The sequence below is a fragment of the Canis lupus genome, chromosome 6, assembly GCF_011100685.1.
Source record: "Canis lupus familiaris isolate Mischka breed German Shepherd chromosome 6, alternate assembly UU_Cfam_GSD_1.0, whole genome shotgun sequence".
NCBI classification, from domain to species: Eukaryota; Metazoa; Chordata; class Mammalia; order Carnivora; family Canidae; genus Canis; species Canis lupus.
This window is the reverse complement of record NC_049227.1, coordinates 57,620,969-57,643,641: the sequence shown is the minus strand read 5'-3', so window position 1 is coordinate 57,643,641 and position 22,673 is coordinate 57,620,969. Positions and strand designations below refer to the sequence as shown.

Here is a 22,673-nt window from a genome sequence, read left to right as displayed (position 1 = left end):
AAAAGGGTGCCAAAGGAATACTGAACAGATGCTTTCATATAAGCCTGTCTCATACTGGCTTTCTCTATAGGAGGGTGAGGCAAGACCCAAGAAGCACATATTTTAAAAAGTTGAACTCACTCAAGAGCACCAGAGAGTGATGAGAGGGAAAGCACAAAAAATGACTTTAGTTGGCAAGACACAGATCGAGTAATACACTGGGAATAACAGAACATCTCAGGCCTAATCCTTAGGAGGACTAAATGGCCTAGATCTATGATCTGAGTCTAAATAGCCACTAGGGATAGAGCACTCAAAGCTGGACTGCTTTCTGTCTTCCAGTGGCTGCTGGTCCACTTTGATCTCCATGTATCTCTGCCTTTTATTGTAGGGACTGCCTATGAAACCGATGTCACTTATCACAGTAGCCTCTCAGGTCGCTGATAATAAGGCAACAAACTTTACTTTCAATACCCATGCCTCAGCACATGGTAGGTACTCAGTGAGCACCAACTAGATATTTAATTTTCTAATTTCCAATACCACAAAAGCACTTCATTCTATTAATAATTTACGTTATGGTATTTACATACCATGTCCACTCATTAACTGTTGAGTGTGTCTTAATCTCTGAGACTGCAAATACTCCATAGGGCAAAGATCTGTCTTACTTTAATACTGTGTTCAGGGGGATCCCTGGGTGGCTCAGCAGTTTAGCACCTGCCTTCGGCCCAGGGCCTGATCCTGGAGTTCCGGAAATGAGTCCCATGTCAGGCTCCCTGCATGGAGCCTGCTTCTCCCTCTGCCTGTGTCTCTGTCCCTCTCTCTGTCTCTCTCATGAATAAATAAAATCTTAAAAAAAAAAAATACTGTGTTCAAACAGAGTACTAGACACTTGTTTAAATGATAGATTTATCACAGCAAATGCATCAATTTATGTTACCTAAAAAGTTAAAAAGGCTGAATATGTTACTTGGTTCAAAGGGACTTAGCTAGCTAATTTACAGAAAAATTTTAAAACATGAGCAATACTATCATGTGCTATTTCTGCAATACAGCTAGGATCACTTTTTACATTTGGCATATGCAAAGTACTAAAAGTAGAGTACTAATGAACAGTGATGTCAAGTACAGCTATAGCATAACAACACATTGCTTGGTTGTACAAACTCTACGTCACGGCATTTTGCACAGCTGTCTGCATCTAGAAGTAAACAAATTGATGGCCACTGTAAATGAGAGAGGCTGCCAAAACAGAGCAGGGGCAAAGAGTCAAACTGTATGTAGCATTAACAGAGAGATGCACACTTCAGAAAGCACACACCATGGAGAGTGAATTAAAGAGAGATGAAATCATTACTCTTGAATCATTACTCTTGAATCATTGTTCAAGAGTACCTGAAAAATTGCTAAGAAACACTCTGCCATGAACAGTATGTGTCAGTAAAAAGTTTCCAGAGTTACTCATTCCAAAACTGTTTATCGAGCCCCATCATGGCACAAAGAATAGCCACGTGTATCCGCAGAGGGTACATCAACTCTTTTCCTGGTGATTTTCTTTGCTGCCCTCAGGCATACCGCTCTTGAAGTGTGTAGATAAAATAGCAATAAACATATATCTCAAATGAACAAGAACTTTTTTTAAAAAGAGAACTTAGGAAATGAAAAGAAAAATGTGTATGAGACAGATATTGGTGCCGGGGTCCAAAATTTTCCAGATGGTCAAAAGTGTCGAGGCCTGGCTCACACAATCAAGGAAAGATTTCTAGGAGCCACAGCTCTGAGCTTTCCTGGAAACGGCTCCCTCTTCAATATGTGGCAGCGTCTGGCCAAGATGAATCCCCGACTCTGGCACACAGGGCCCAGGCAAAACCCCAAAAACCATCTGGCAGAGAAAAATTCACACTATGATTGGGAAATTAGAAGAAAAACACTCAATACTTTTTAAAAAAGATCATCAGGCAGGAACAGAGTCCCCCCAAGCACCCACTCACCCAGTCTCTCAGCATCCTTCCTTTACTAGAATAAATCTTGCTGAAAGGAAGACAAGAGGACAACCAAAAACAACCAACAAAAGAATGAAGGTTTTTATATCTCCCCAAACGATGGGAAGAACATACCCGGAATACCTCTGAAAGAATTCCTGGCTCAGGTGCCTACTTTCTCTCAGGCTGAAAAGAAAAGGAAAGGAAAGGAAAGGAAAATCCTCTTTAGAACCAACTGCAGCTCAGGATAGACTGGTTACAAAGATAAGAACATGCTGAAGGTTTTCATGGGTAGATCACTGCTCCATGATCATGGTCTGAAGACCAGAGCTGAGGCAGACTGCAGCAAAGAAGTGGGCCATGGAGAAATAACACAAGTGGTATCTGATGATTCCCAGCTTGGCAATCCAAACGGATCAATCCTGTGCTAAATTTACATAAAGAGTCACCACTTAGTCCATGGGCTTCATGAGCAATAACAAACTAAACCTAGGGGTTGTGTGACTGGAAAGGCTGATGAAACCAAAGGGGATGCACCCCCAAATGAGGGAACAATGACTAGTCTCTAAATTGGTGGCTTCTGTGTTAATCTTTGGCAGTAACAAAGCATTTGAGAACCTATTGCAAGAGATGAGCCTTCTCACCACACACAAAAACTCCCATATGCACACTACATTTTGCAGGCAATGTCAGAGAAAATATATTCCCTGTAGGGCCCATGAATTCCAGATTAAGTACCCATTAACCAAGGTTAAGGAGGCCACTGTAGAACAAGAACATTCTAATGGCAGAAATAGAAACAAAATGACTCCATGTAATTAAACTAGAGATCATACCTCTGATTTTAACGTCAACCTCTCAGAGAAAGAACTTAATGGATGGCAACTCAGAAGTAAAACACTTGTCCATGCAGTTTCTGGGGTTTCAGTGACCTCTTAAAATCATATTGACTGCAAAGTGGTCCATAAAGCCTCATCTAAGAGTTCTGCTCTCATCATGTTTGTCTCAAATAGTCCTGCATTTCAGTCTTCCTAATGGCATGAGAAAATGCAAGTAAATCTAATCTATCACATCCCATATGTAGACACTGTCCCTCATACATTGCTGATCCTTCCCCTAAATGAGGAAAAGCTCATTGGTTCTGAGCTAATGGAAGGCTAATCTGTTCTATGACATCTATTTATACTAGGTCTTCTGAGATGATCTGTATCCTTCAACAAACTACAGATGTAATTAATGTATTTCTTCTATTTTATAAAGAAAAAAAAAAGTAAAACTCAAAGTAAATCTTTTCTAAGTACTTGCCTGGGGAATCTGAATACAATTTTGACCAAAATCAAGGCCAGTTCTAAGGAGCATAAAGCCTCTGGGTGGAAAGACAAACTTCCTATCTCCCATTTAGGAAGAATGTCCTTGCCCATGTTATCACCAGAAAACAACAAGGACAATTTTCTCTGAACCTTGTTAGGGTGAAGACCTCTCAGTTTTCCAAAAATTATCTTTGATAAGCAAAAACTACATATTGTCTCAAACTCTGTAAATCACTTTATGAAAATGAATTATATACTTACAGGAAAGAAAAAAAACCCTCCCTATATGGAAAGATGCCATATGAAAATTGTTTTGCATTTCTAAGGGTTCCGAGTAGAGATGCAAGATATTTCTAACATAGTGATTTCAAAAATTTCCTATTAGTTAGGCCCCCCCCACACACACCGACTCCTGGGGTTTGTTAAAATAAACATAAGCAAAGCGAGCAAAACAACTGATATAAGAGTTAAACAGCTGTCTGATTTTGCTAACGTGTCAGTGAGGTTCCATTTCAACATTTCTGATTCTTGTAACAGTCCCTGTGGACCCATGAAACAATGAAGTCATCCAAAACACTACCAGAGAGACTCCTGTTCTCTAAAACCAGACCAAATGCTCTGAAATGGATGATCCAACAATCAGTTTACTAAGAAGACAGATAAGAAAAGAACTCTAGCATGAAATCACACCCTGCTCTGTATATAGCCATCATCTATCCCCTACTCAGAGGTAAGGAGACATCCTCTTAGCAACACTGTTGGTAGTAACTGCAGACATCTTGAATCTGGATCTCATAGCACCCTAAGTCACACAGACATCCGGACAATGAGACACAAGTCTATTTCAGTATGCTGGGGTACCACACTGAACTCCAATTTCACTTCTATTTGAGCAATATGGCTTTTAGGAGCTCAAATCTGAAACGTACCCATTGCCGTGAGCAGGAAATAGTAGTTAGTAGCTGCAAGTGTACCCAGTCTAAGGAACCCCTCCAGCTGACATTTTATTTGCCATCGCTTGTCTTTTGCCATTTGGGAATTGGTATAAAAAGACTCCCTTAAAATATTCTTGGAGGGGTGAATGTGGAGCTTTTAAAATTTTTCCTGATTATTTTTACATTTCTTTGAATTTATAGAAAAACATCAATCAGTTGGTACTGAATTCAAGGAATCTCTACCCCCTAAGTGTCTCCACCCTCACCCAGAGAGTCCACCAATCATTCTCTCTGGTCTCAGCAGCACTGGGGTCAGGGATTTCACACTGCTGTGGCAAATGATACAGAGCTCTTTTTCCCCAATGGTTTTGTCTTGAAACCATTTAACATGATGAGAGGGATACAGCCACTCAGTTCTAAAACTAATTCCTCCTCCCCCAAACAAGGACAGGATTCAGGATTCTCTGGGAGCTTCCGAAAATAATCTATTATGACCACAAAACAGGGGGGAAAAAACCTAAAATGAAAGTCTGAAATTTGATGCAGAAATAAGCCTGCCGTCTCTGCTCTATATTTTGAATGCTCTGGAAAAATACTCGGAACTAAATTTGGGTTGGGGGTTGAGGGGCAAGAGCTCATATAAACAGAAGAATATTTCTGAAACTATGGGTCATGGCCCTCTAACAGGGTCCTGGGAGAGTTGCAAGGGGATTCCAGAGACCCTGGCCCTCCCTTCCCAGAGTAGCCCACAGTCCAGTCGCTATGGGGAAGAGAAGTAGGGAAAAAAGAGACCCTGGATTTGGGCATAATTGGGGGCAAAAGTGTGGCAGGAGCCCTCAGCAGGCCACTGCTGATGGTGAGTCTAACTCATAGGTACTGTTCCGTCATCCGTTAGTGTAAGTATCTGCTATCTGAATATCGTACTGGAGGCCAACACACCAGGGCCTCTCAGGATTCTGGCCTGCAGCACCTTCCTGCCAGCCCCTGGACACACATGAATGTCCAGCTCAAGATCAGGGAAATCTTTTCCTATCTGCAGGCAGGACTGGAGCGCAACAGTGCTCCTACAGACCAGGCTCATTTTTCTACTTCTGCATGGCACTGCAATAATCTGTTTAGATGTTTGTCATTTACACACACATACACACACCCCATCCCTTATACTGTGAAATCCTCGAGGTATTCTTCAAGGGCAGAAACAGTCATACTCATTTCTGCATTCTTGGGCCTAGCACAGAGCTGAACACCTAGCAAGCAGTCAATGATTTTTCTGAAAGAGTAAATAAAAGGAAGAATAAGTTATTCACACACACACAGAAATTATTTTGATAGTTATGAATATACAAATCGATAAAATGTGAAAAAGCCTTTGGAGCAGGTTTTCCTTCTCAGAAATAAATAACAAAGATTGAAAAAAAAAATTGACCAAACATTCTCCTGTCTCTTAGAGAATTTCAAACACTTTTCACTTAGCCAATGAAGTATGCTAGAATAGTTAGAAATTAAAATTCTAGGGACACCTGGTTGGCTCAGCAGTTGAGCATTTGCTTTTGGCCCAGGGCATGATCCTGGAGTCCTGGAATCAAGTCCCACATTGAGGTCCCTTCATGGAGCCTGCTTCTCCCTCTGCCTGTGTCTCTCCTCTCTTCTCTGTGCATCTCATGAATAAATAAACAAAATATTTTTAAAAAAGAAAGAAATTAAAATTCTAGGGGCACCTGGGTGGCTCAGTGGTTGAGCGTTTGCCTCCGGCCCAGGGCGTGATCCTGGAGTCCTGGGATCGAGTCCCACATTGGGCTCCCTGCATGGAGCCTGCTTCTCCCTCTGCCTATATCTCTGCCTCTCTCTGTGTCTCTCATGAATAAATAAATAAAATATTTTTAAAAAAGGAGAACTCTAGACAAATCGAAGGAACTCAATATTTGCACATTGATTAATGTGAAAAAAAGTCTGTTTTTTTATATTCCATCACACTTAGTAAACAGACCCATTCCAAACATTTTATTATTTTTAATACTACCATATAACTATGGACTGTATTAAAAAAAATTTTTAGTGGAATCAAGCGATTTTATCTTCTGTGTGTGTGTGGGGGGGGGGTTGTTTTTGTTTTTGAGAAAGAATGCATGTGCATGAGAGGTGGTGAGGGTGCTGTGGGAGAGAGTGAATCTTAAGCAGGCTCCATGCCCAGCACAGAGCCCAACGTGGGGCTCCGTATCACAACCCTGAGATCAGGATCTGAGCTGAAATCAAGTTGGACACTTAATCGACTGAACCACCCAGATGTCCCTGGACTATGTAAGTTTATTTCTTCTCAACTTCTACTTTTCACAATGGGCTTGAAATTGTTTTTGCTACTTAACTGTTTAATAAACCTGTATTTTGGCATGCATTTGACTATAGCAATAGGATGTCATAATGGCCAGCTTGTCAATACTCTGGTGAACAGAACTGCATAATCAAGAAAATCATTGAGGTGACCAATGGGAGTGAATTTAATAAGTAGGCATAGCAAGAACCCAATTCTCACATGATCTGAGTACTGAAATAATCATTTCCACCTGCCAATTGCTATCACAGATCTCAATAAAGATTGCTGTTTAAGCACCATCTTAAAGTTAGTAAGTTTATAATAGCAATAAAGACAAAATGCACTGGTGTTCAAGCTGTGATTTATGATGCTTTAAGCTCTATAAAAGGATGGCACCTGGATTCCCCTGGCCTAGTATATTGACCTGAAGCTGGTCAGGAATTGTGAATGGGCATAGAGAGTCACCTTTCTAGCATGAAAGTGAAATCTGGAAAGGAGTACCTATCAAGGCATGGACTTCACAAAACACTGCATTTGTGTTTCTGATGTTAATAGGAATAGTGGTGGGAACAGAAGTTACAGCCATCATTATTGTATTCTAAGAAGAGACAATAGGCAGGTCCTATGGGTTCTTCTCCTGGGTTAAGATTTGCTGCTCTCATCACTCTCATCAGAAGTTGCTCTAATTATCTAATTATTCCCATTTCAAAGATGAAGAAATTGGTGACTAGAGTAAAGAATTTTTCCAAAGTCATATAGCCAGAGAGTGGCAATGCTAGGAGTAGAACCAATGTCTCTCACTGTCCTTCTCTTTTTCCTGCTCTACCTTCCCACTCCACCTTAACTTGGGGTGTTGGCCTATTCTATAGGATTAAGAGGCAGGAACTACTTCGCTTCTGGAAAAGGAAAGGTAAAGAAGAAAGGAAGGGGACTGAGTTGTGAGCAAGATAATGGGAAGCTAGCACAAGGTGGGGGGAGTAGTAAAACACCACAGGGATGGGGCAACAAGCATTTTTATGAACTGTGATGCCTACGTTGCCAGCTCAAGTTGTCTGAGTTGCTTTGATGTTAATCCTCCTCTGTCTCCTCTACAAAAGCTTTAGGAATGCTCACTGTTCTCATGATCAAATGCACTATAGAACTCAAAATGGTGTTGGTTGCATTTTACATCCAAGTGAATTGGCTGTACTCAAGCACCATACACATGTAGAATTACAAAACAGGAAAGTGGAGAGAGGGTCAGGAGAACTTTAAAGCTCTGGCAATCTGCAAAAATATACTTTCTGTATTTCTAGAAGTCACTGAATTAGCAAAGATGGGACCAATCATTCCTTCAACTCCAGGGGCTCCCGGTTGATATGTGGATTAAACCAAAGTACTCTCTCAGGAGACTAAGTTCTGGTCAGGGTGGAAAAACCTTGGGAATTTTGTGAAGTCTGGTTTCCTTTGAAAGTTCTAACAAAAACAACTCCTGAAGTTCACAGTACTGGCCCCCTAAGGGTATTCTGGTCTCATCCAGCCAGGTTATGATTTTAAGTAGAAATGTTTTTAAAGGAACTTTAGTTTCAATGTTACATGGCTTATCTTGAGAAAGGGAGAAATAACCCAGAAGCCAAAGTGGGGAGAACATGTTATCATTCTGTGTTTTAGGAGTATTTTTCCTGAAAAACAAAACAAAACAAAACATCATTTTCTTTGATTGAATGTTCCACTATCTTTCAGGGGCATGGAATTTTAAATGCTTTTAATTTAGGCAATGAACTGTGTCAGGACAGCTTAATTGCCAATAGAGCAAATGCAGTTTGCAGTATTTACATTACAGTCTAGTACTTCTGCCTAAGTACAACAGAAAGTTGCCAAAATATGCCTACAGAATTTGGCACCTTATAGTTGATAAGTGTCTAAGATGGAATATCTTCCTAAAGTCAGTACTGAAAAGTTTAAATTTCCTATTTTCTTGAGACAGTATTTTTTTAAGATTTTATTTATTTATTCATGAGAGGCCCAGAGAGAGAGGCAGAGACACAGGCAGAGAGACAAGCAGGCTCCCTGCAGGGATCGATCCCAGGATCCCCAGATCACGAAGTGAGCCAAAGGCAGACGCTCAACTGCTGAGCCACCCAGGCATCCAGAGACAGTATTAAAAATAGTTCAATACATTTGTTCTAACTGGAAAGGACTAAGCTACAGTAAACAGCAGGATACTTGGTTACAAATTCATTAAAGTTTCTCTATATCTTTAAAAAGGCTTTCAGAGGATCCCCCGGTGGCTCAACGGTTTAACACCTGCCTTTGGCCCAGGGTGTGATCCTGGAGATCCGGGATCGAGTCCCACCGTCAGGCTCCCTGCATGGAGCCTGCTTCTCTCACTGCCTGTGTTCTCTGCCTCTCTCTCTCTCTCTCTCTCTGTTTCTGAATAATTTTTTTTTTAAAGATCTTAAAAATAAAAAGGCTTTCAGCACTTATTAATAACCTAAAGGAAAATAACTAAAAGAAAAAAGGAAAAGATCTAAGATACAAGAAGTCTGAACAATGTTTCCTATTTGGATCAAGAGTGGTCCTGTTGACATTTATTTACAGGTAAATCAACACTGAGTGTCACGGCAGAAACAAGGAATGGATTTTATCTCAGAATGAAACAAGAGCAAATTCTAATACAAACCATTCGTTTTCCAAGTTATAAAGTTAATACTATCCAGTCATTCTTTTCCCAATAATGAAGATACTGTAATCCTGTCAAGACTTTATGTGTAGTCAGCAAATTTAAGCCCTGATAAATCAATTTATATTACTGGGAATTAGTGAATGTATAGGGAAAAAGAAAAAGAGATAACAACATTTCATTTCCAAGTGAATAAAATTATTTCCCCTATTTGACATTGGGGAAATACAAGGTGCTGCCTTAACATTGGGAAACAGTAACAATGTCTAAACTTTTTACATATAATCTCACTTCTTATACTTAAAAGGAAAAAAAGGTTCTACTCTGTGAACTTTACTCAGGATACTAAGTATGTAAGGCAGAGCTAGAGCACCTGTATTTAAAGAGAGTTTGAAAATATTACAATGGCTTAGTTTCTCCTGTAAATGGAGAAGGTACAAGCTACTCTTTCATAATACATCTCTAAAGAAATTTTCCAGGACTGACCAAAGTCTGGATGGTCCAAATAGATACCAAGATCAAACAGCTTAAGCTCTGCTTCATTACTCAGTTAAGTCCCAAATGCCTATTAAGTCAAGAGCTGCTAGCATTCTACTTTTCATTTTCAGGAAAACTATCAGTTCACCATTCTAGCTCTGATTCATCCTCTAATAAGCAATAAGTAGAGCCAAAATGGGAAAAGTAGAATGTGGGGAGGGAGGGTGCATTACAAAATATTTCAGGAATGGATCATAAATTTAAATACTCCAAAATTACCAGGATATTGTGGAAATAATTAAGATTCTTGCCATTCGTGATGTTTGGGTAGAAATAAGAAATCTGACTCATCATAATGACAAATTGCTCTATAAAAAGGTAATTTAAAAAGTTTATTATACCTGACACACAATGTTACATTGGTTTCAGGTGTACAAAACAGGGATTCAACAACACTATTAGTTATACTATGCTTACGGCAAGTATAGTTACCATCTCTCACCAGACAATACTATTGACTGTATTTCCTATACTGTACCTTTTATCTCCATGATTTATTTATTCCATTTATTTATTCCATAAATGGAAACCTGTGTCTCCCACTCCCCTTCACCCATTTTGCCTATCCTCCCAGTTCCCATCCACTCCACTCCTCCTGGCAACCCTCAGTTTGTTCTCTGTATTTTATAGGTCTGATTCTTCTTTTTGTTTATTTGTTTTGCTTTTAAATGTCACAGGAGTGAAATCATATGGTATCTTTTTGTTTGACTTATTTCAGTTAGCAAAACACCCTCTAGATCCATCCATGTTGTCAAAATGGCAAAACCTCATCCTTTTTTATAGCTAATGATGTGACACACACACATACACACAATGGAATATTGTGTATTCCATTTTTACAGCCATAAAAATTATTTGAAATAAGCAAATGTGACATACCCATACAGTGAAATATTATTTAGCATAAAAAGAATAAAGTACTGATACATTGTATAACATGGATGAACCTTGAAAGCATAGTGTGAAGTGAAAAGGCCAGACACAAAGCATTACATGTTGTATGATTACATTTATTTGAAAGGTCCGAAGCAGGCAAATCCGGAGACAAAACACATTAGTCATCTCCACTACCTAGGGGTAGGAGAGAAAAAAAGTGATTGCTAATTGATAGGGTATTTTTAAGGTGAAGAAAACATTCTGGGATGAGATAGTGGTGATGGTTATACTACATTGTAAATATGCAAATGCTACTGTACTATACACTTTAAAATGGCTAAAATGGTAAATCCTATGTTTTTTATCACACACCAAAAAAAATGTGATTTGATCTTCCACATGGTTTGGACCAGACCAACTCTTGAGTTTCAAATCCCACCTGAAAGACCTTCATGTGATAATACAAGGAATTCAGTTTATCTTAGAAGGGCTGAAAAGTCCCATCAATCCTCAGGACTTCATGTAAGACAGTCAAAGCTAAGTCACACACTAAGTTAGCTTCAAATGGGAACATGGTTTCTACATACTTCTTTTTCCATTTAATTAAATTGCATTAGTTAGGTACCCATGATGAGCTGGGCACCAGGACAATTATTTCTATTAACATTGACAAAGGAAAGATGAGTAAGACGCAACCTATCTTTAACCAATTTGCTTAGAGTCCAAAGGAAAGACAGACAGATGGCGAGAGGATTGTAATATAATACCAAGACTGAGATATGTCCAGGTTGTGTGGGGACAGCAGAGGATGTCAAGGGTCAGGAGAGGCAACAAGCAAGCAGGACAAATTGAACCCAATCCTCTGTGTAAGAAACAGGCAAAGCCTGTCAACATGATGAATTTTCTGGTTTCTCCCACTCCTTTCCAACTATCTGAACTACTTGGACTGGCTGCATGACCACTTGTTAGAGATATTTTAGACACAAAACCCACAAACCACATATAAGCTAGACTGGATGAGCACTAAGACCCCTTCTGACCCTAGAGTCTAGATTTTGTGATTTCCTTAGTGAAGACTTTTCCTAAGACTTTCAGAATCACTTTATCCATGTCCTATTTCATTTCTTCTCTAAAGAAGTCTGTTAAATTTGTTTTTAAAAATCCATACGTTGGGCAGCCAGAGTGACTCAGGCGGTTTAGCACCGCCTTCAGCCCAGGGCGTGATCCTGGAGACCCGGGATCAAGTCCCACGTCAGGCTCCCTGCATGGAGCCTGCTTCTCCCTCTGCCTGTGTCTCTGCCTCTCTCTCTCTCTCTCTCTCATGAATAAATAAAATCTTAAAAATAAAAAATAAAAATCCATACATTTAATAGACAACAAAGTCCTCTAGAGTGTCAACAGTAATGCAAAAGAAAATGACAGCAGGAGAGAGCAAATCTGTCAGGAAAGTGAGTATGGTTCAGTATCTCATAGAGCTCACAATACTACTGTGGTAGGTGCAGGTCACATCTGTGTCACGGTATAGGTGAGCCCGTGGAAGCCTGTTGTCTCTTACTTAGGAGCCCGGACTCTAATATTAGACCTAGTTTTGAAAAAGCCATTATTCTTTAGAAAATATTCAATTAAATCTCCGCTAGCTTTAGAAGAGATCAGAGCAATCACAAAGAATTGCTGAAGTTAATTTGTGTTTGTTATAAATATAATTTACTGTTAACTCTGAATGTGAGGAAAATTTTATTATTCTCTAAAAGAAAGACAATGAAAACTCACATTTTTCAGACCGTTACACATGGATAATATTCTAAAATATCCTTGTTTCTAGAAGAGAGAAACCTGATAAAGTCATCATCAGATACCACATCCTTAAGCAAACAAACATTTTAACCAGGGTTAACAAGTAGCAAAACTATATAATTTGTGTTTCTTCTTCTATTAATTTTCCACTCACCATAGACGGTTCCCAGCAGTACTGAGAAATAAAATATGGATGATGTGTAAAATGGATATTGTCCCTCTTAGGACAGTGAATGCCCAGATATTTCATGGGGAGGGGGAAATCTTCTGTTGGCCTCAAGCTATTCTAAAGAAGGTCCCACCATCTAAAAGACTGCTTTTTGATTAATCACTTTATGGCTTAAAATGGGATCCATAAAGTGAAATATGACTAATCAGCAAAGCATAATAATTGAGAGCATGGATGCTTGCAGCCAATTCCCTATGTTGAATCCCAGCTCCATTTCTTACGTGTGTGACCTTGTTTATCTAAACATAAGGGTAACAGTATCTACCTTTTAGAATTTTTAAAAGAAATAAGTTAAAACATATAAAGCACTGATAATATGTTTGTGCATGGTTAAAAATTTAGTTATGAGCTACAGAAAGGCCCTCAACAGATGTTACAAACTGTGGGCACAGTCATCACCTGAGGCATCATAGGAAGGTTCTCCTATAAAGATGGATTCCCTCAGTCTTCTCCAACTGTTTTCCTTCTTGTGAAGTGCTCTCCATTTGTTACTCTGGACCCAATTCCCACCAGAGTTGTTGATAAAGTGGGCATACTACTCTACTGCTGGTCTGGAAATTCTCAAGGACAAGCTATATGCAAACTCAGCAAATAAGACATCTCAATTCTGTTTAGAAAGAGGCAAGGGTGTGTATTAACATACTTAATTTTAATTACATTGTCGTATTTTCACAGGGGATCAATTTTGTTCACCTCACAGAAAAACTACCATGCCTTTTAAGAAGTCTTCTTGTCATCATGCCCCCAGAAGGAAGAAGGAAGCTCTTCCCAGTGAATGCTTCTGACCTATGTCCAATCGAAGTTTCTGTTACAGTACCTAGCACCTGCTGCCTTGTATTAAATCAACCTTGTACACATAAACTAAGAGGAAGGGTTGAGACTTGTCTTTTCATTATCTCATAGTCTAATACCTGGTTCTTAGTAGGTCCTACATAAGTATTTAATGATCAACGGATGAATGAACAAATCAATAAACACATTTCAAAGCATAATTTAATCTCTTCCAAGATCTACGTTTTCTTCCAAGTTGGCCAGTGTCCCCTAAAACCCGATCCTTTGGGTCACTCTGCTTTCTTTTCTAAATTACAGGCAGTTTGACCTAGTGGCTAATAGCAGTGACTCAGAGTCATTTGGAACCTCAGTTCTCCACTTACAAGCTTGGGACCTTGAACATGTTAAGACTCCATGGGCATCAGTTTCATCAACTGTAACATGGGGATAATACTTAATGCCTATTCCAACAGATGTCAAAGGATTAAACACGTCATATGTGGAAAGCACTTAAAAATGACTGGCATACAGTAAACGCTCTTTTAAGTGTTACTTCTATGCTATAAAACCATGGTTATTTTTTTCCATTCCCTTAGTTCCTATGGAAGGAAAGTCTTATCTATATTGTCCCTTACTGTGACTTATGGTCAAAATTACCTTCCTCACATCCTGCAAACATCAAACTGCTGGCATCCCTGGACTGAGCCTGAACCCTCTTCCTAAACCAACTTCTCTCTGGGCACACACAAGTCCCATTAAGCTTCCCCTCTGCCACCACTCTTTCTTCCCCACATGGCAACATTATAAATGTCATCAGCCATTCTCCCAAAGTTCTTACTCATATCATTATCATGACCAACACATCTCCATGGCTCACTGAACTCTGGCTTTAGTCAGACTTGGAGATACTTCAAAGTCCCCTATGATTCGTGAGAAGGATAAGAGAGTTGTTTGTCGGAAATAATACAATGTGTCCTGAATGCGATGCCCTGTTTCCACGTATTTGTCTATCGACCACTCTCTGGCTTGCTACAAGCTTGGTGAAGACCTCTACCAGATACAGCACCAAAAAGGTTGAGACAGCTGCAAAGGTTTCTGTTTCCCTGGAGATGGAGTTTCATGGAAGGCTAAGAATCACCACAGCAACCAGACTACAAAAACAGTCCGTGGGCTTCAGCCTCATAACTCTGGTAAAGCAATTTGTACTCCGTGAAAAGGCTAGGGCACAGAAGTTGAAAAATGATCAAAGTAAACACTGCTCTTCAAGCACCATTTTGTTGTGCTGATTTCAAGGCATCAAGTCACAGCATCAAAGTTCTGTTATGAAAGATGCACATCAAGTGCCAGGGATTTGCTGGGCTGAACTAACTGCTCCGGTGCGAAGGTCTAGAGATAAAGTCATAGCACATTTTCCAAAACAACCATTTCAAATCTGCTCTAAGAGCAAACCAGGGTAAAAATGTATACCATTATATCAAGTTACCCTGACCATGCTAGAACAGCTGTTGATCCCAACCCTGGATTTAAAAAGAGAGGGAGAGAGGTGATTTTTCTGATGAAAATCTTAAATAGACTTTAAGCCATACTGACCTTACATAGACTAATTCCTATAAATTTAGGGGGAAAAATCATCTAACCTCATTTAAAACTAAACGAGAAAACAATCTGTTCTAGGGTCTCTAATCTATCAACCTATGCCACAGTTTAAATAACAATTAAGGAATTATATATTATTTCTATACTATATAGAAGCACCAACTACAAAATACAGCAACTTAGAAACAAATTTCTTCATGAATTTGTAAAAGGCTTCAAGTTTTAGTAATACAATTATAATTAACTATGTTATTTTAGCTTGAATACACAGAATATTTTAAGGAGCTCCAAGTGGTACATGTGAGTAGCCTTACAACATCCTCAAAAGGTAAGAAAAACATACAATTCCTATTATACAGAAATTATAGAAAAAATCCTCAGAACCTCAATTATATTGGCAGTACACAATGTATTAAAAAAAAAATGGTAGGGAGAAATTTGTAATTCAAATTACCTAGAACAGAACATTTAGAGATTTGATTAGAACAATGTGATATGTCCACACACTTATCACATTCCTCTTCTCTAAGTGCACCCCATGTATACTGTTGCTTCCTGAACCTGTTGGGGAGAGGGGCTCCACTTGTACAATTTCTGGGGTTTCAGCAAGAGGCTCGATCAATCAGTAGGGAATCAGCTATCTATAGAACTTATTGTCTGACAGGCCCCACTGGCCCAGCAGTTTGCAATACATAAGGAAGTAATTAGTAATGTCTAACACTAATTGCTTCACAGACAGGAATGAATGGCTCCACTCCTACTACGTCTTTTCTAGTTTCTCCTTGTTTTATCTCCAGGCTAATGGCCATGAAAGCTACTAAGCTAACAGGGAGAAAATGTTATTTCATGTTTTGTACAATCATTTATTCATTTGGCAGATACTAAATGGCCAGTATGTGTAAGGCACTTTGGTAAACTGATCATTCCCAAAGCATGGGGATACTTAAGAAAGGTTAAAAAATCAGAAATTTTTACCTATAGTTTATGTGTTCATGTTTATGGGCATTAAAAACATTATTTCATGTTAAGGATGTTAGGGTAAAACCAGTTGGGTTTTTTTTTGTTTTGTTTTGTTTGGTTTGGTTTTTTTTAGATTTAAAGAAAAATAATTAGATAAATAGTAATACAGGTAGTATATTGACAGTGCAAAAACTGTGAAAACAGAACACATAAATGTTTATTTGGGCCACTAGGTAATGAAAGGTCTTCAGATGCAAACTAGATACAAAATTTGTCCTTAAGAAGTTCACAGCTTAACAGGTACAAAAAGATCATCTCCAGATGTCTGTGGGAGGAGAAAAGGGGGCACTTCCACTGGGCTCTGAGGACAAGTAGGGGAACAGGCAGAAAGCAGGTGGCAAGAGCAGGGAGAGCCTCAAGAGAAATGTCAAGGCAGGGGAGGGAACATGCAGAGGTGTGGGGACCATTTAATTCAGATGGAGCTGAGGAAATGTACAAAAGAATACAAAGAAATAAAATTGGGAAAAGTAGACCAGGGCCAGATATCAATGGGCCATGAAAGCCAAGCTTAACTAATCAGTGAAGGCAATTGAAAGAATAGCGTGTAATATAATTCACTGAGATGTGACCATGGCTTGCCTCCTGATAAATAATGGGCACATCAATTTCTGGCATATCAAGTTATCACTTAAATCACATTAATGCATTAATTTATTAAATCCACTTCAATTGCCTCACTTATATGCCCAAAGTGTGTGTGTGTGTGTATGTATATGTATAGGTACATACGTATGTATATGTATATTAGAGCTTAAAAAATCCCATCTTGGATCCCATTCCAAGTTTTATATGGTATGGTTACTGAATTATCAAGGAATATCTCACAAGATAAGGAAATAAACTTTAGTCCTCAAACCCAATGTTCCCAGATGTAAAGAATTTGTCCTCTGGGATATTTCCCAGTTCACAGGCCCTCAATAATGAACACATGTTGAGTTTGGGGTATACTTTAACCATAAATAATCAATGAATCAGAAAACTACTTTGAGTGACTTCCCTTGAGCACTTTTACAAGGAACAACTCATAAGGCCTGGAAATTCTGGTCCTGGTTATAGGCAAAAATCCTTACCTCCAACCCTTAGTTTTCTACAGCACATGAAATAATTCTGCCAGTCTTCTCTCTCTCCTTTACCATCCCTACAGGAAAACAACTCTGACATTCTCCACCCTAGGAATGTCTTCTTGAGATGCCAGCCTAAGTCTTGTCACGAACAATAAGTTTCCAGTACACACTAAAACAATTTTTGGGTCATAACCTCTAGGGTCTTCTTTTTGAAAAAGGAAGTAAGTTGGGCGGCCTGGGTGGCTCAGCGGTTTAGCACCATCTTCAGCCCAGGGCATGATCCTGGAGACCTGGGATCAAGTCCCACAACGATCCCTGCATGGAGCTTGCTTCTCCCTCTGTCTGTGTCTCCACCTCTCTATCTTTCTCTCTGATGAATAAATAAATAAAATCTTTAAAAGAAAAAGGAAGCAAGCAAACTGTTGGTAAGCAATTTTGGGACGAAAACAGGACTGTCTGATTTACAGACATGATTTATTGTTTGCCATCAAGGAGAAGTAATAATTATCCTTGCCTGAGAAATGGAGAAAAGTAACTTTTACTATAAACCACAAACACTAATGCTTCTCAATCTTTTATTAAGTGTGAGGCTCTGGATATATCATTCATTTAGGGGCGGGGGGCAGGGAGTGATGCTGAAGTATCTTATTTTGGGATTCAGTTTCACCATAAATGGAGAGGCTAGACCAAAGCCTATAGTTATTTGAACAACAGACAGTAACAGTCTTTAAGACAGATCCCTAGAATAGATACAGTTGAGAAGAAAAATTAGCCTAATGTGACTGAATCATTCACTCAGAAATGCCAGGTCACACTAAATGATTTGTGTACTCAATTAAAAGATTGACCAAAGTTTAGTTTAATCTGTCAACGTGAATACAAAAGAATAAAAGAGAAGACGTTTCTTCTTTCAAGAACTGAAAATATTCCAAAATGAATTTATTGAACTTTTCAGACCAGTATGAACACGCTTTAGAGAATTTCTTTCCTTTTTTTTTCCTTTTTTTCCTTTTTTAACTTAACTCTGGGCCAGTGTGTGTCCTGCAGTCCTTTATGTCAGGCAGAAGCAAAACAAATCATGACATACTCAAAGCTAATTCTAAGGGCAAATCAAGAGCTATAGTGGTCTACCAAAATAGGTAGTGTTGACAAGATAATAGTCTTAAGACAAGTTAATTTATCTGGTTTTGTTCATTTCTTCTAGACATACTTTTCAATGAGAGAGCTTCATGATTTATACTGCATTTCAGGAAGACTGGCAGATTTTTCTATTTTCTATTGAAATACAGAACTTCTAAGAAATAAAAACATGATTTTAAAACAAAAGAGTCAATGCAAATAACATTATTACATTGTCATGTTCTAAAAACAGTTTTGTTGGAATAATCCTCCTTAATAAAGCCAATGGCTGCTCTTGGTTAAACCATAAATCATTAGGCTGAAAACAAGTCTCAGTCATTAAAATTGACTCATTTAGTGACTGGGAGTTCTTTTGGGCCAATGGGCAAAGTGCTAAATGGTCATTATTAGGCACACTGGCCAGCTCTGGATCCAAGGTGCAAAGTTATGAAGTGCTCTCATTTTTCTTCCACTTTTTAAACTTCTTCCTGCCATTTTCCCCCCAAATACTTTACCGGCTATTCCAAAAGCAAAAGAATAGGGAAAGGGCTAAAACTAGAACCAGTGGACTTAGTTACTGCAAGCAGCACTGATAAAATCCTGAAAGGAGCAAGGAGATAAAACACAAAATGAAATTTGTGTATAATAAAACCACTGATTTTTAGTGGTAGAAGAGATTTTAGAGATATTCTACTCTAAGTATTTGTTGTATATAAGGAAACTGAAGGCCAAAGAGGTAATGGCATGCCCAAGTTCCACAGCTGGTTATGGCATCATTGGGACTCTTACCCAAATAATCATTCCAGTAACCTAGCTTCTACTTATCCTGCTAATGGAACAGTCTACATCGCTCCATATAGAACCCGGTCTCTGCTATTGGAAAAGAAGGGCTCCCAAGCCTTCAGAATTCAGGGCCAGCCTTTTTAACCATTAGACAAGAACACAGAAACATAAGAAATGCCAAAGAAACAACTTCACCCTCTGCAAAGCACCACATGATCTGACCCTTAACTGATCCTATCTCCTATGGCTTTCCTCCTTGAACACTCTACTCCAGCTACCCCAGCCTTCTTACCTCCAATAGGCTCCTTCCAAGCTGAGGGTCTTGACATTAGCAGTCCCTTGGATCTGTGCAGGGCTCCTTTCCATCATTAAGGTCTCTGTTCCAGTACACCTCAAAGAAGCCTTTCCTAAACACCCTAACAACCCCTTCTTACCACTTGAATGGGTACCCGGTGTTCAAACCCACATAAGCACTGAAGGCTGAAACTTTGCCTTATTTACCACTGTATCTCCATGCTTGTGCAAGGTAAACACTCAGACATTTTTAGAATGAATAAATGAATCAATGTATGAAAGACAAAAGGCAAGATGAACATATGGGTAGACTCCACAACATGATGCTGAGAAATCCCTCCATTTATATTTTTACATAGAAACATATACATACATATATATGTGTATATATGTATGTATATATGTATATAACTCTGAGCTGTTAATATTACCGGGAGTAATAATATATGTATGTCTTTAAGCATATATATGTATTTTAAATATATACATATATATATATATGTTTTTATATAAAATTGAAGGAAAAAGAGGGCTGCTGTAGATACAGAAAGTTACCAGAAAGCCTACTGGCCTCTATCTAAAGCATATCTGCTATGTATTTCTGATAAAAGGTCATTGCCAATAAAAAATAAATAAAACAAAAATAGCTTTCAGCCTACTTGAAATATGCAAGAATTCAAGATCAAGTCATAATATATCTCAAAGTTCACCTGATTGTGCCAGCAGGAGCCCTGCAGTGCTGAATTTTTGGGCATGTGAATGATATATTGTTTTATTGAAACATTTTCCAAGATTCCTTTCCAAATTCAACTCCGTGGTCTTTTTATCCCTAAAGGGCAAAACACTAACCTGTTTCCAAGCTATTTGGTAATATTTTGGCACAGATTATCCAGTAGAGAGAGTTGTTTGTATAGAACAGAACTATCGTTAGTAACAGGACGCCCCAACCTGCCCCTCTCTCTAAGCTCTTAACCTATACATGACAACCCAGCTATTTATATGTAATACTTGCCAGATGGCTATTTCATTGTAGTTCAAAGATTCACCTCCAATCTGACTGAGTCAACAAACAACACCAGGAGCGACACTTAAGCCCATGGTTAAGGAGGGCAAAGAGGCTGAGATCATCTAACAGGAGCAAGAGCAGGGGGAGAACTCACTATCCACTCTATCTTTGCTACCTTTGGCAAATTCTCAAGATTAGGAGTGTCAGGACTACCGACGCCTGGCACTGTGCCTGACAGTAACAGGTGTTTAATAAATATTGATTTAATGACTGAATCAATGTCTAAGCCTTGGGAAAACCTGCCTTGCCCACAGCTACTCACTGCACATCGACCCCATCTATAGGAAGTATGTCCTGCAGATTTGCCAAATACTTCGTAGCTCCCAACCCAAGGCAGAGTATTTAACCTCTCACAGCTTCAATTTCCATGCCTGTTAGTTCTAAACAAGTCCCTTGTGGAGGTGTTGAGAAGACTGACCAAAATGCCAGTTTCCATAATCCTCTGAGGAAGCAGCTCACTGGTGTTTGGCTTTGGCCCTGATCAGAGTGGTACCGTCACCTCCTGCCTCTAGGTCCTTGGATTTTGAAGCAGGATGACAAACCAATGACACCTACTTACCTGACCCTCAGCCACCTGGCTTCCTAATAAAGAACTAAAAGTTCTTGTGCCATTTCCCAACCTTTCCAACCTTTGAGACTTAGGTCTCATTAAGGACTAGGCCCAAAAGACAGAGCTCAGGAAGCACAATTTCAATCATCTTCACAGGTTTCTTTACCCTTCCTGCTCACGCAAGCCTAACCTGGGCAGGCCAAGCTCTTGCTCTCCAAATTTTACTCCAATTCTGGGGACTTCAGAATCTAACAAAGACTGGTCCTGAGAATACCACATTCATTCCATACCTAATCACAACATTTCATCTACTCTAAGTTCCCATATTTTAGAACAAAAGCTCAGTCACCTGTCTTTCCATCTGGAATATGCCGCCAGAGAAATAGGCACCCAGGGAAGTGCTAAAGCCACAAAGTCCTTCCAAGGCAGCTCCAGTCACCAGATTAGGAGGTAAAGCTAGAGGTTTTCATCAATCTGTGGCAGGGAAGTTTGGAGACAAACAATTGTCTTTAGAGGTGTATCTAAATTGCCTCTTCCAGGGCACCTGGGTGGCTCAGTTAAGCATCTGTCTTTGGCTCAGGTCAAGATCCCAGTGTCCTGAGATCGAGCCCCACATCCGGCTCCCTGTTCAGCAGGGGATCTGCTTCTCCCTCTGCTTGTGCTGCCAAATAAATAAATTGCCTCTTCCAGTGTTAAAGATTATACCAATTTATCTAGCTTTGAAGACCTGAGTACACAATTGAACACCCATTCTCCCACCATAAACATCAACAGACAAGGCTATCAGGCACAAGCTTTCACAGCTGCCAAGGTACATGCTGTCCTCAATGTATTTCAGATTCCTCAACTTGGCTCTATGTTATTTACCAGCCTCCCCCCTAGTCGTGGAAAATTCTCCCTCTAGCCCTCAGCCAAACCACATCCCTATTTCAAACCTCTCCAAATTCTCACCTCCAAAAAGCATTGCCAGGCTAACACACCTGGCTCCAATTACTCCAGCAACAAGCCTCCCCCCAGCCCCACATCCTTCCAACATGCCTGATTCCTTAGCACTTATGTGTTTATCTCAGCCCAGCTGTACTTGATTAGGTCTATTTGGTTAAGTTTTTATCATATGTGTTTAGGACAATAATCTGTTTCTATGTCTCTGTCTTTTCTGTTTGCAGGTGTTGTTCCTTGCCCTGGTCCCCACATCCACGCACGAGCTCCACGAGCTCCTGCCTTCCTCACTCCCACAATGCTTTGCACTGATACACCATCTATGAAGGTTGCTGTCGATAACTGTTCAGCTGCCTGGGTCTAATTACATGAGGAGGGGCCTTTGCTCAGGCAAACTGAAATGATTAGTTCCTCTAATCTTCAGTATTTCATTAAATAAAAGAGAGGGGGAGATTCTTTGTGTGTACTCTGTCCTGATAAAACAGAACTGTTTGGAAAATCATGAAATTTCTATTATACAAGGCAGTAAGATCTAGGCAGCAAAATTCAAAAGCATTTTCCCAAGTATTTTGAGGCCAGATTTGTCCCAGATCTGTAAATCCTACTTAATCCAGGTTTTCTTAAAAAGAAAGAAAGAAAGAAAAAAAGAAACCCACACATATAAGAAGACATCAGATACTCTTAGTTTACATTTCAGTTATTAGAGGTGTTCCCACTGGACGTTGAGGGTTTCTTTAAAGATATTTTCTAGTTTAACAATTCCAGTAACACTTTTAACTCTATATTTCAATTGACATCTTGTCCTAAATGCAAGTTATACTGTTTTTCAATTTGGAGGACTGGACTAACTATA

At 39.3% G+C, this 22,673-nt stretch overlaps 1 protein-coding gene and 1 long non-coding RNA gene across 6 annotated transcripts in view; both read right to left on the bottom strand.

Annotated features, from left to right (window-relative positions):
- Positions 1 to 22,673, bottom strand: part of TGFBR3 (transforming growth factor beta receptor 3) — a 194,775-nt gene that overhangs the window by 74,720 nt on the left and 97,382 nt on the right. The gene's annotated exons all lie outside the window — the stretch shown is intronic.
- LOC111096398 lies at positions 10,691 to 14,807 on the bottom strand. Its single transcript, XR_005361249.1, has 3 exons — positions 14,228 to 14,807; positions 13,018 to 13,225; positions 10,691 to 10,790 (listed from the first exon to the last, which is right to left on the bottom strand). It is a non-coding gene; the product is annotated as an uncharacterized LOC111096398 (long non-coding RNA).